Genomic DNA, 12006 nt, shown 5'->3' with positions numbered 1-12006 from the left:
AGAAATTAAAATCATTGCTCTTTCCAACCATTATTGTATCAATTCTTTTAACGGTCCTTGAAGGAGACAATGTTACTCTGATTTTATATTTAAGATAATAGAGAAACAAGGGGATGAAATAGTTTTCCCAAGATCATTTAACTAAACTGTATTTGCACTACAATTTAAATATAAAGGTATGTGATGCTACATGATTTCATGAAATTTCAACATTATAAATCCATTACCTGATTCCCTTGGCTAACCTATAGCAATTCCAAATTGAATCAAATGGTTACATTAATAATCTTAAAGACTGTAAATTCATTTATCTTCTCCTGTAATAAAATGGCAACATATAGATTTATCAAAAATACTGTATTCTGTACAGCATTTTTCTCAGGTGTTTTTTTTTTAATCTCAGAATAATACGCATTTCCACACATTCATGCATACGTGTTTATCAAGTGACAATTTCTTTCTTTCTGACTTCTTATGTTATTCTATAGTCTTACACTTCCCAATCAATTTCTGCTTTTACCCAGGCCATTTTTTTAAAAAATAACACTCTAAATTAGCTTATGTGAAAATGTTATTAAATATTAACTGGTTCTTGAAGATCATGTCTCGACAAAATGCCCTGTGGAGAAAAGAATGAAAATAATATTTTTTTCCTTACACACATTGAAATTTATATAATGAGATTTCTTTTTGTTTACATGGCTGGCTCAGCCCGCCCTGGGGGTGAGGCTGGCACAGCATGTATGCCTGGGATCGAACTGTGGTCCCTGAGCACTTGCCTAAACTTGCCTAAGCAGGCACTTTAGACCGCCGAGCTATCACGCCAGTCCAATGTAATAAGATTTTCTAATGAAAGATGACTTCTCCTTCCCACCATTTGCAAAGGACAAATACCTCAATTCTTAATATAAAATAAAAACTGTCATTATCGCTATCAATATAGTATTATTGGTAATGAGTAAGATGGGGATATTTTGATTTGAAAATATGAGATTGTTTTGTCCTTAAAGCGCTTTGAGATAAAATGATTTATATTTTCTTGGTAGTATCACATTGTTACTGCCAACTACTTTATACAGTCAATATTCAGGTATCAATTTGCCCTGAGTTCTTTTCTTGTTCCTAGAAGACTTGAAGCATCCCCACCTTGCAGAGCTGCAATTTAGGCAAAGGTGGCCCTTGCGCTGGCTTTCACCACTCAGGATCTAGTATATTTTTTTCAATTTTCTACCTTACACAGTACCTCATTTTTCAAAAGGAATTTGTAGTAAGAAGTAAGGACAGCAAAATTAAATGGGTTACAGTGAATCAAAAAATTCAAACAGATCCCAAAGATGCGTATAAAAGGACGAATATATAATCTCTTACCAAAATGCTTATGTATGTGAAGTTTCCATTAGCTTTTTAAATGTTGTATTACTTCGAGAGAGAAATAGGTTTTCTCTTCTTTCTATTATTAAGCTGCTCAAATTTAAAGAAGAAATAACAAACTAATAGTCATTTTGATGACTGAATTAACATTGTGTCCCCTAAGCTAGGATATGAAAAAAGTCTTTTTATATTTTTACTTATGTAAAAATATAAGAATAGCCTGTATCAGGATAACTATACACAGTTTTCTAAACTCAAGTTGGGTCATGTATATCTCAATTTGATTTGCACTTCACTTACTGTTTAACTGTCATTAAAAATATTTCTAACTACTGCATTTTAAATTATTTGATGGAAGAAGTAAAATGTCTACCTGCATTCTCTTATCTAGTAAAGGATTCATCAGATATGTTGCATATATAATGAATTTCTTTCTTATTTCTAAATACATATAGCCAACCAAAAAAGTCTACTTTGTTCGAAAATCCCTTTAGGAAATGACAAAGCTAGGGAATTGCATCTTTTGCCTCCAGTAAAAATAACACTTTTTTTCTATAATATAAACAGTGAACAGTGTTGAATGTAAATAGATGATCCTTAGAAGATTTCCTACATAGGCAGACTTCTGGCCTCCTAACTTAAACTCAAGGACTTAGCTTGAATTACTCTGTTCCAGTAATTTTGGGCATGAATAATTTGAAAAGTTTTACCTATTTAATAATCGAATATATAACAATAGGTGACCCTCTGGGTTAACCATTCAAACCACACACAGATTGACGGTGCTGAAACCCTTAGGTGAATCTTTATTCTTCAAGATCTGTGAGTGTGTCTCAGCACTGTGGTTTACAGCCTGAATAACAGTAACTCTGCTTATTTCCTTCAGGAAAGAGGTATTTTAATGACTGAAATGCTGCCTTGTTTTCAAATGTATAATTATATAGGTTTTTCATTTGTTTGAAGATTTTCATAATTTAAAAGATGCTTTTTCTAGTAATGAATACTAAAAAAAATTTTTTTATATTGACTTCAGACACTTGTAAAGAATCCATGATGAACATATTCATACTGGGAGATTTAAAAGGGTGATTAAGCAGAATTTAGAGTGGAATGTGTTTTTCTCTCTGCCATCTATCGAAAATGCTATTTCAATTCAGCACCTGTGAGAAATTGCTATTTTCTTAATGGAATATAATTAATAGCATCTTTTTATTTCAGGAGAAATACACTTTCTGATGGTTTCTTTTTGTTAATATTTATAAAAATTCAGGGAGACATGAGACAGGCATGGAGAGTTGGAAAGATTGACCCTAGATTTTTACACCATGGTGGGAGATAGATAAGCAACATACACCCTTTGAAGAAGAAAATGTTGGGTAGCTTCACAGATTGAACACCATTTTTATTTTATTTATCTTTTTTTAATATTTAGTACAGGGTCTACAAGGTCTCACTACACAGATGGGACTTGTAGTGTTCCTGCTGTTTTTCAGCTCCCAAGCACTGGGATTACAGATGTGTGCCACCAGGCTCAGTCTCAGTATCTGTCTCAGTGTGCCCCTGGGGGCGGGGCTAGGGCTTCATGGCAGGAATCAAGGACCTGAACTCTGGTCCTTGCGTCTGCCTAAGCAGGCACATTAATCTGCTGAGCTATCTGGCCAGCCCATGAACACCATTTTTAAAGAAGCATCACTGTCTCATTCTTAATTCCAGGATTGCCCAAGATGAAAACTTAATGATCGGAAGAGCTATAGTCCTAGGGAATCATAGAGATTCCTCAAGGATAATTAAATTAAATCTTAGCTTTAACCTTTTTTTTTGTACAGAGTCCACAGGATCTACAGAGTCTCACTATGTAGATAGGACTCGTAGTGATCCACCTGTCTTCAGCCTCCCCAGCGCTGGGATTACAGGTGCATGCCACCACACCTGGAGTCGGTAGCTGGCTCAGCACGCCCAGGGACAGGGCCAGTATGGCATGTGGTGTGGAGATGGGTCCCCAGTCCCCACACTTGCCTAAGCTGGTGCTTAGTATGCTGAGCTATCTCATAGGCCCTGAGCTTTAACCTTTAGCCTTGTTTCCTAGTCCCTGAAGAAGGACTAGCAAAATCAGAGCTTGACAAATCAGCCTACAGATTAGGTTTTGGATATAACTAGGGACAATTGGACAACAGAACAAAAAGAAAACAAAAAGTATGGGTTTTTTTATTGTTCTAAACCAAGCTAATAAGAGGGTGGGTGTCCGGGTCTAAGATAGGGTAGAGAGAGAGTTAGGTGGTTAGTAGTGGTGATGGGTAAATACAGCTATGAAAAATATGAAACTTACCTTGCAAATTTAGGTCCAGGATCATACTGACAGAAAGAGCACACAGGGTATTGTTCTGTAATATCTCAATCATTTATATCTGAAATATTTGAGTTTTCTTGGAGACAGAAAATTCCTCTTCATCACTAGATGTTCTTACTGGAATGTGGTGAAGAAAATAAGTCTCAAGATCCTAGTGAGAGATGAAGATGTTCTCCACATTCCTATGCTAGTTATCTAATATCTGACAGTGAAGAGGCCTGTTACGTTCTTACTTGTTGCAAGTAAATGGAATTACATAGACTTACAAAATGTTTTCATGCAATGTCTTTCAACTACTTTCTTTTGGGGGGGACGCTTCCAGCTCACCTCTAGCAGTACTAAACTCTCCTTAATTTAGTTGAAAGTTGATGCATGCAGGTTACCTTATCTAATGGAGGAGCTCCTACAAATCCAAGACCAACTCCATGGGCAGAGACTTGGCACTGGTTAGGAAGAAATTATCTAAGTTGAGACCATTACTTGCAGAGATGGCAATGAAAGATCTTAGATCTCAGAGAAATTAGAGAAATTAGAAAGGAAGGTAAAAATAATTTTACATTCTTCCATGAGTAAATTTAGAGTATAGTATGATTCCTCTATAATCTGATGCAGTATGAATTTAAAATATTCACAGATAATTATGCATTAGATGCTCTAATAAAAGGCAATGATCTACACATATAGTAAAAATCAGGATGTTACACTTAATAATATACCTATAAAATTTCCTGCTTTTGAAAATGCATGACAGTTACCTTAGCTTCTTTAATTAAGGAAAATTCCATAATGTATACAGAGAGATTCTCTGGGCTGTTTTCTCATCTGCTTATGAGTCAAGCTGTCAATAAAGTAAAACAAACAACTGGAGTAATATAAACAACTAAAAGCCAGACATGATGGCTATACTCACTGAAGTGATAGAAAAATGGTGTAGGATTTAAGCAATCAATCATAATAATAATTTGAAAAATATTAGCTCTAATAAGACCTATGAAGGTAGACACTGAAACTCAAGAGTTTTATGGAGACTTATACCAGCTAGGAAACCAAGAAAGCCTTCCTAAGTCCAGATGCAGCCTGAAAATGAAAGGGGAAGGGACAGTGTAACAGACAGGTAAAAGAGGGCATGCCCAAACTCTGAGGGCACCTTGGAGCACCTGGGCAGGTCAAAGAAGTTCAGTTTCTATGGAGGGCAAAGTAGAAGGAATGTTGGGTTGGCTGGGCACAGGATGGTGCAGGATTTGAAGGTTATGGCCAAAGGTTTGCCTCGTGCCAGGAGCAATGTGGTGCATCTAGAAGCTTCTAAGATAGTTTACACATTACACAGAATAGATTAGCACTTGCAAAGCACATGCACTCCCCTGTGTTAGATGAGTGGGCATGTCCACATAGCAGGCAATCTCTCATTTGGTCAATGGTGCAAAGACAACAAAGTTTACTGATGTATAGAGCACGAACTAACCCTAAACTTTATTTGCACTTTTTTTTTTATTTTAGGGAAGGGTCTGCAGAGTGTTCAGGGCCTCATTACTAGATCGGACTGCCTCCCAAGAGTGGGGATTACAGGCACACACAACCCTGCCCAGTCTCCATTGCCATCTCAGCATGCCTTAGCCTAGGGGCGGGACCCCACAGCAGGCTCAGGGATCAAACGCCGGGCCCCTGTGCCTGCTTGTAGGCTCTTTAATCTGCTGAGCTATTTGTCCGGCCCTCTATTTGCACATTTTAACAGACATGTTAATCCAAATATATTCCATATACAGAAAGGCACACAAATCACAGACTGGCTTGCATTTCTACGAAACGAACATTTATTGTCATACAGCTACCACCTCAGTGAGAAATTACAGCATCAACAATGTCACAGGAGGGCCAGGGAGATAGCTCAGTAGAATAAGTGCTTGCCTGGCAAGCGCAGGGTCCTGAGTCCAATCCCTGGCACCAAAATAAAATAAAATAAAATAAAAACAATGCCACAGGAGCCCCTGCCCCCCTTCTCCTAGCAAACACTTGGCTGCAATCCCAACTCCTGACCCAAAATCTAACTTTCAGTTGTTTAAATTTACATAATTGGAATTACTATGCATTCTTTTCTGCCTTCTTTCAATGTTATGTTTATGACTTGTCAATGCTACTATGCAGCAGCTGCCTGTTCATTACTGTTGCACTGTTATGTGCATATTTGTTGATTTCTTAATTCTACTTATGGTGGACATTTGTGTCATTTCAATATACTGATTTTAAAGCAGGGAATATTGGTTCAGGCTACGTTTATTATTACACTTTCATTTGTGTAGACCTTTTTATGGGTTGGGGAGATAGCTCAGTAGAGTAAGTGCCCGCGTGGCAAGTGCAGGGTCCTGAGTTCGATCCCCAGTACCACAGGAAAAAAAAATTTGTAATTGGTGTAGGGTCTCACTACACAGCTTGGACTCATAGTGGTCCTTCTGTTTCAGCCACTGCAGTGCTGAAATTTCAAGCATGTGCCACCACACCTAGTTTCGGTGGCCAGCACATGTGGTGCCAGGGATGGAACTGGGGCCCTTGTGCTTGCCAGGCAGGTGCTTAGACAGCACAGCTATCTTCCCTGCCCTAAATATTTTATTAATAATTCAAACCAAAGTACAAAAATACATTGAACTACTGACCACATAATATTTTAGCAACATTGGAAAAAATTAAGTAAATTCTATTAAAAACTGGGATGAAAACATGATTATAAGTAAAGGTTATAGTTTGACAAATAAGGCATCAATTGATCATGCTCAAATCAGTGTTTTAACTTTATGTTTTGATAATTCATCTAGATTGTACTTTATCCATAAGATTGGACAACAAAAAATTAATTATGTAGTTTACAAATAATATTAGATTTCAAATACTTCAAAAAGTTTTCTTGATTTTTTTTTTTCTAGAAACACTGCTCTGTTTGTCTATTTGAGCCATCCGGGCCCTTTCAAAATATATGATCCGCATTGTAGGAAGAAAAGCGTTTCACTTTGGATCCTTTGACAAGCAGTGTCAAAAACGAGTAGGCATGCATGCATGGGAAACACCTGACCGGGAGAAGCAGGGATAGTCGGGGAAGAGGAGAAAAGGCTTCTGACCCGGCTCCTTATCCGCCACTGGCAAATGAAGAGCAGGAAGGAGAATCCACTAGGAAGGCTTATATTGTGCGAGATCTTTGGTCAGAACAAGGCGGAGTTCTTAAAGTCCTTCAGAGTCTGCAGGAATGGACCTGGGCCAGAATGGCCATCCTGGGCTGGCAGCACAGTGGCTCCAGAGGAGCAGATGCCCGCGCTGCTCTTCAGTTTCACTCCTGCAGAGAGAAGCTGAACGAGGTGTTACCAAAGCTACACACACCTCCTTGCACCAGCAGTTCTTCCCCAACTTCTTCCCTGTATTTACAACAGCTTCTTCGGAGGAGAGATTAGTTCAGAGGAAGGTGAGTGGTGTGAACTACCACCTTTTCAATCTAACTACTAGATTGAGGCCCTCTAAAGGTGGCACAGTCCTGGGATTAAGCGATACAGAGCCTACAGATTGGGGCAAGGGAGCCTCAGGTCACCCATCCACCAGGATGAGAGTGCCTCAGCCACCAGGAGCCACTGCCTGTCCCTCTGCTGTTCCCACCAGCACGCTGCTGGTGGCTTCCTTCCTCCTATGCACTCCTTTCTCTCCTCCCTACTGAAATGTCTCCTGATCAGTCCTGTAACCATCTGGCATAGCCGCTTCCCTTGGGAACTTCCTTCCTTCTTCCGCTGTCTGTCCCAGCAGCTCCAGCTTCAGCGCTGACTCGGTTTCCCTAGCCATCTACGTGGCATCTATCAGCCAATATCTCAATATAGGGGTACTTCCCAGGATGCTAAACCAAGAATCCTGAGAAAGCAGCCCCGACTAGACGAATTCTCACCTGCAGTCCCCTTGGTCAATGGTTCTCAAATGCTCTCGGTTCCTACAGAACTTGATAGTTCTTAAGATTCCTTTGTCTTTGGTCTTCCTTTCTTAAGTCAGCAACTTCTTCACAGGGTTCTGCTGATATTTTACAGTGATCACATGCCGGTCCACAGGAAGAGGGAGTGGGGCCTATGGATGGAGACATTTTTTAGCTGGCAGCGATGTCAGGGAGCACAGAAGAGGTGTAAATTCTTGGAAGGGAAGGGGGCGCCAACTTTGCAATCTCTGGCTAGATGGGACCAGCAGTCGCCGCTCTCAGGGTTTTCCAGCGCAGCGTCTGTTCCACAATCTGCTCTCTGATTAACTCAGCGGGGCTAATGACAATAGCACAGGACACCTGTAATGTCAGTGGTTCCCTGTGACTAATGACCAGACCCTCCATCCTGCTCAGGTGCATTGGCCGTGCCACTGCGGGTGAAAAAGCTTTTTTTTTTTTTTTTTTTTTTTTTTCTTTAAGCTACCAAAGACGTGAGATTGATTTATTGGACAGAGCTGGGAAGAAATAAAAGAAGGGAAGACAAGGAGACGGGGAGTGCCTTGAGATCGCGAGGCAACATGTGTCTTTTAGTAGCTGGAAGAAAGCTTGGTTAAGAAGGCCAGGCCCCCGGGAGGCTAGCTGTGGCTGCCTGCCGGAAAGACTCACGTTTTGCAGGATGGGGGCTGCATAATTATCGCCACGGTGCTGACTGGGTAGGGCGAGCCCTGAAAAGCGCAGCTTCTGGACACAGAAGCAGCAGCCAGGCCAGCAGGCCTCCTCTCCCCCATCCAGAGACCTGGTCACACCCTTGCAATGCTGCCAGGCATTTCCAGATTCCTTTTCAGATAGCTTCCAGCTTACTCTGTGGAAAGCACTGGTGGAATTTTGAAAAGAGAGCGAGGGAGAAGCCGAGGACTTAGCCCTCGCCTGCTGTTGGCCCTGTTGTCCTTGACGCAGTTGCCATTTCTTGCTGTATTAATCTCTGGATTGAGCCACTGCCCTGATCTTTGGCTTCTCAGGTTTTCAATCACCTGCATAATCCTATTTAATAATCTTAAATAATCTTAAATTATTTCATTTCTGATGTTCTGAAGAGTTAAAGTGGTTTCTATTTGTCTGCTTGAATTCTGATTGAATTACTCTAAATAATATGAAACCTGGATCACTTATAACACTAATCTTTTTTTAATATCTAGTTGTCAGAAAATTCAAATATAACTCTCATGTAGCACACTCTAAATGAATGTGTTAAAATGGTTATCAAGTTTAGTGCTGTCATTTTTTTCTGTAACTCATAGTTCTAATGAACATGTTCTTAAAATCACAGAAAAATTAATTAAGGAAGAACAAGGAATTACTGTCCATTAAAATGTTTAATTGTTAAAGTTATACAGAATTTGTATTCAGAGACGTATAATTCTAGCTCTGTATTGCCTATCTAGACATTTAAAAATATTTATTAATTGGTTTAAAACTAAATCAATACACACACACATTGCAAAGCAGAAATGTGTATTAATTCGGATATTTTTCTTCCCTACATACTGAGCTCGCAAGCCAATAGATAAAGGTAATAAAATGCTCAATGATGCATTTAAAATTGTTAATGTCTTTTTTAATGGACTGTCCAAATACAGATTTATCTACCAGATAGATTCATGTTCGCCATCTAGACTGCACTGTAATGAACACATTTATCTGTATCTCAATCTCCACTGGTACGTTTGACTAGACAAGTAACCCTTCTCAGTGTTTCGGGTCAGTCCGCAGTTGAAGCACGGTCCATTTCTAAGCTGCGCCCAGCCTAACATAGTCTATGATAAAGAATTCTCTCAAAGTAAGAGAAAGAAAAAGTCAAAAAGGAGAAATTGGACTCAGTGGAAATGGAGAACTCTTGCAGTTCTGTTTCCTAGAACTGCTTTTTGAGATGCAAGAAAAAGTTAGAATTGTAGATGTTACTAATTAAGTCTGTGATCTTGAAGTCTTCTTCAGCAACTAGCCCAACAGGCATTTTTGGCCAGGCCTAAACCTATACTGTAGCCTACCCCCAGCTGAGTTTTAGAGAATGTATGTATGGAATTCTTTCCATTCATCCTTTTATAATGAATAATCTGTTATAATGATTCCATACGTAAACACAACGTGTATTCAGGACACTGATGATAGCCATCAAACGCTACAGTAAATGATAAGCATTAGGTATCCTTCAGGGGAAAGGAGGTCTCTAGAAAGCTCAACGAGGGGCTGGGGAGATAGATCAGTAGAATACACACTTCCCTGGCAAGTGCAAGGTCCTGAGTTCAACCCCTGGTACCCAAAAATAAATAAATAAATAAATAAATAAATAAATAAATAAATAAATAAAGAGAAGGAGTTATAGAAAGCTCAATGGATAATTTCTACGCACAATAACATCAGCAACGGCTTCTTGGTGGACAAAGAGTTCTATACCTCTTGAATTCTCTCAAATCAGGAAAGTCTAACTTTCCTGGTAACACTAACTCCTTTTTATTAGGCTGAGTTATATGACATTGTTGACATGTGACCATTTTTGACCCTCAAACTAGCAATTTTGGGAAGTTCAGTATGGTAGTCAGAATCCTAAAAGCCAGAGCAAGATCATCTAAGATGGGGCCAGGGAGATGGCTCAGTAGAATAAGCGCTTCTCTGGCAAGCACAAGGGCCTGAGTTCAATCCCCGGTTCTGCCAAAAAAAAAAAAAAAAAAAAATCATCTAAGAACATTTGTTGAGCATGGAAGAATGGGTGAAGTTATCTAATGTCACTTACAGTGCAAAGCTTTTTAGTAAATGTCATGATCTCCATCAATGCACCTGGATTCCCGAAAGAATACCAGAACCACAGACTCCCAAAAGCACCAAAATTTTCTCTTCGTCAACCTGTTGCTCCTGCAGTATTTCAGTGTCAAGGCACTAACATGGGCATAAGAAAGCCTTTACTGCTGCAGAATGTTTAATCCTGAATGTTCTACTCTCAGCAATGTTCTCAGTCCTACAGAAAGAAACCTTGTCTAAGGGCCATAACCAAATGGTCTTATAAATTTTCACAGGTCACTAGCAGAACTGTCATTTTGTTCACATGAAAAGAAAAGGTAGTGACTTGATTATTTCTAATACTTTTGTTTCTTTTGAAAACATGAGGCATGACCTAAGTCTGTCTTGCAGAAATGGCTTTTCTGGCAACTTGCAGTCTGTACTTGAACTCTAATTTGAACTTCATTAACACACCTTATTGCTTACCATTTTCTCTGATTTCAACAGTTACAAAACAACCTGTTAATCAACTTTCTATCACTCTGTCATTTGTGCAAGATTTCTGGGATAATAACTTCAACACATGCATTAAAAATGCACCAGATGATTTTAACAAACACTGCAGGGTTCCTTCCAGGTTAAAGTTTTCCGTGACTCTGGATATATTTGTCCGTCTCTATTTTCACGGTTACCGCTTGTAACCTGTGAAAAGTCACAGAGTGGACCCCCGTTCTCCACAGAAGCCTCAGCATATGAGCTGCCCACAGTTGGCTTTGGATTCCCAAGCCCAGGAACACTGTACTTCTGCCAGTGCTCAGGCACTGTTATCACAACTGCCAGTAGAATCGGGCCACTTCACCTTGACACTGAAGCCCGCAGGCAGCCCACCCATTGCTGCGGCCATCATGGCTGGAGGCACTGCAGAAACAGAAAAACTCATTCTTGTCTTCGTATCTTTCATGTTCACCTCAGAACTTTCTGTCATCTCAGCCTGCTTAGAAGTCAGTTGAGGAAGACTCTGGAATATGTATTTTTCTGGCTGTAGCAAGATATATGGGAGAATGGGGAAGAGATGTGAAACCCAACAAGTATAAGGTTCACCACTGTGGCTCTGTGGTATCCGATCTTACTGTGGATGCCTGTTAAAGTTTCATACGCAATATACCATGTTGCTTCGTGCTTTCATCTGATACCTAGCAATACTGTGTTTCAATTAGGTTGCTATAAAAAAAAGGAAAATAAAATGTGCTGAGAGTTTCTCCACTCCTCTTTGTGAGATGGTAAATTAAATTCTCTTCTGTTCCATTCAATATCCAAGCACCAATAGCTACTGACATATTTCATTAAATAATTTGCAAACAACAAACATGTATACAGTTATAACCCCCAATCAAAAAGAACAAGAGAAAGGGGGCAATGAAATGTTAAATAAAATTGTTACTGAGGGGCTGGTGAGATGGCTCAGTGGTCTAAAGCACCTACTTAATACAAGCTTAGCAAAGCACAGGGACCGCGGTTCAATCCCCCAGCACCACATGCCAGCCAGCCCGCCCCCTGGTGGGCTGAGCTGCACACACACACA

The sequence above is a fragment of the Octodon degus genome, unplaced genomic scaffold (genome assembly GCF_000260255.1).
Source record: "Octodon degus isolate 3935 unplaced genomic scaffold, OctDeg1.0 scaffold00001, whole genome shotgun sequence".
NCBI classification, from domain to species: domain Eukaryota; kingdom Metazoa; phylum Chordata; class Mammalia; order Rodentia; family Octodontidae; genus Octodon; species Octodon degus.
Note: the sequence above shows the minus strand (reverse complement) of the source record.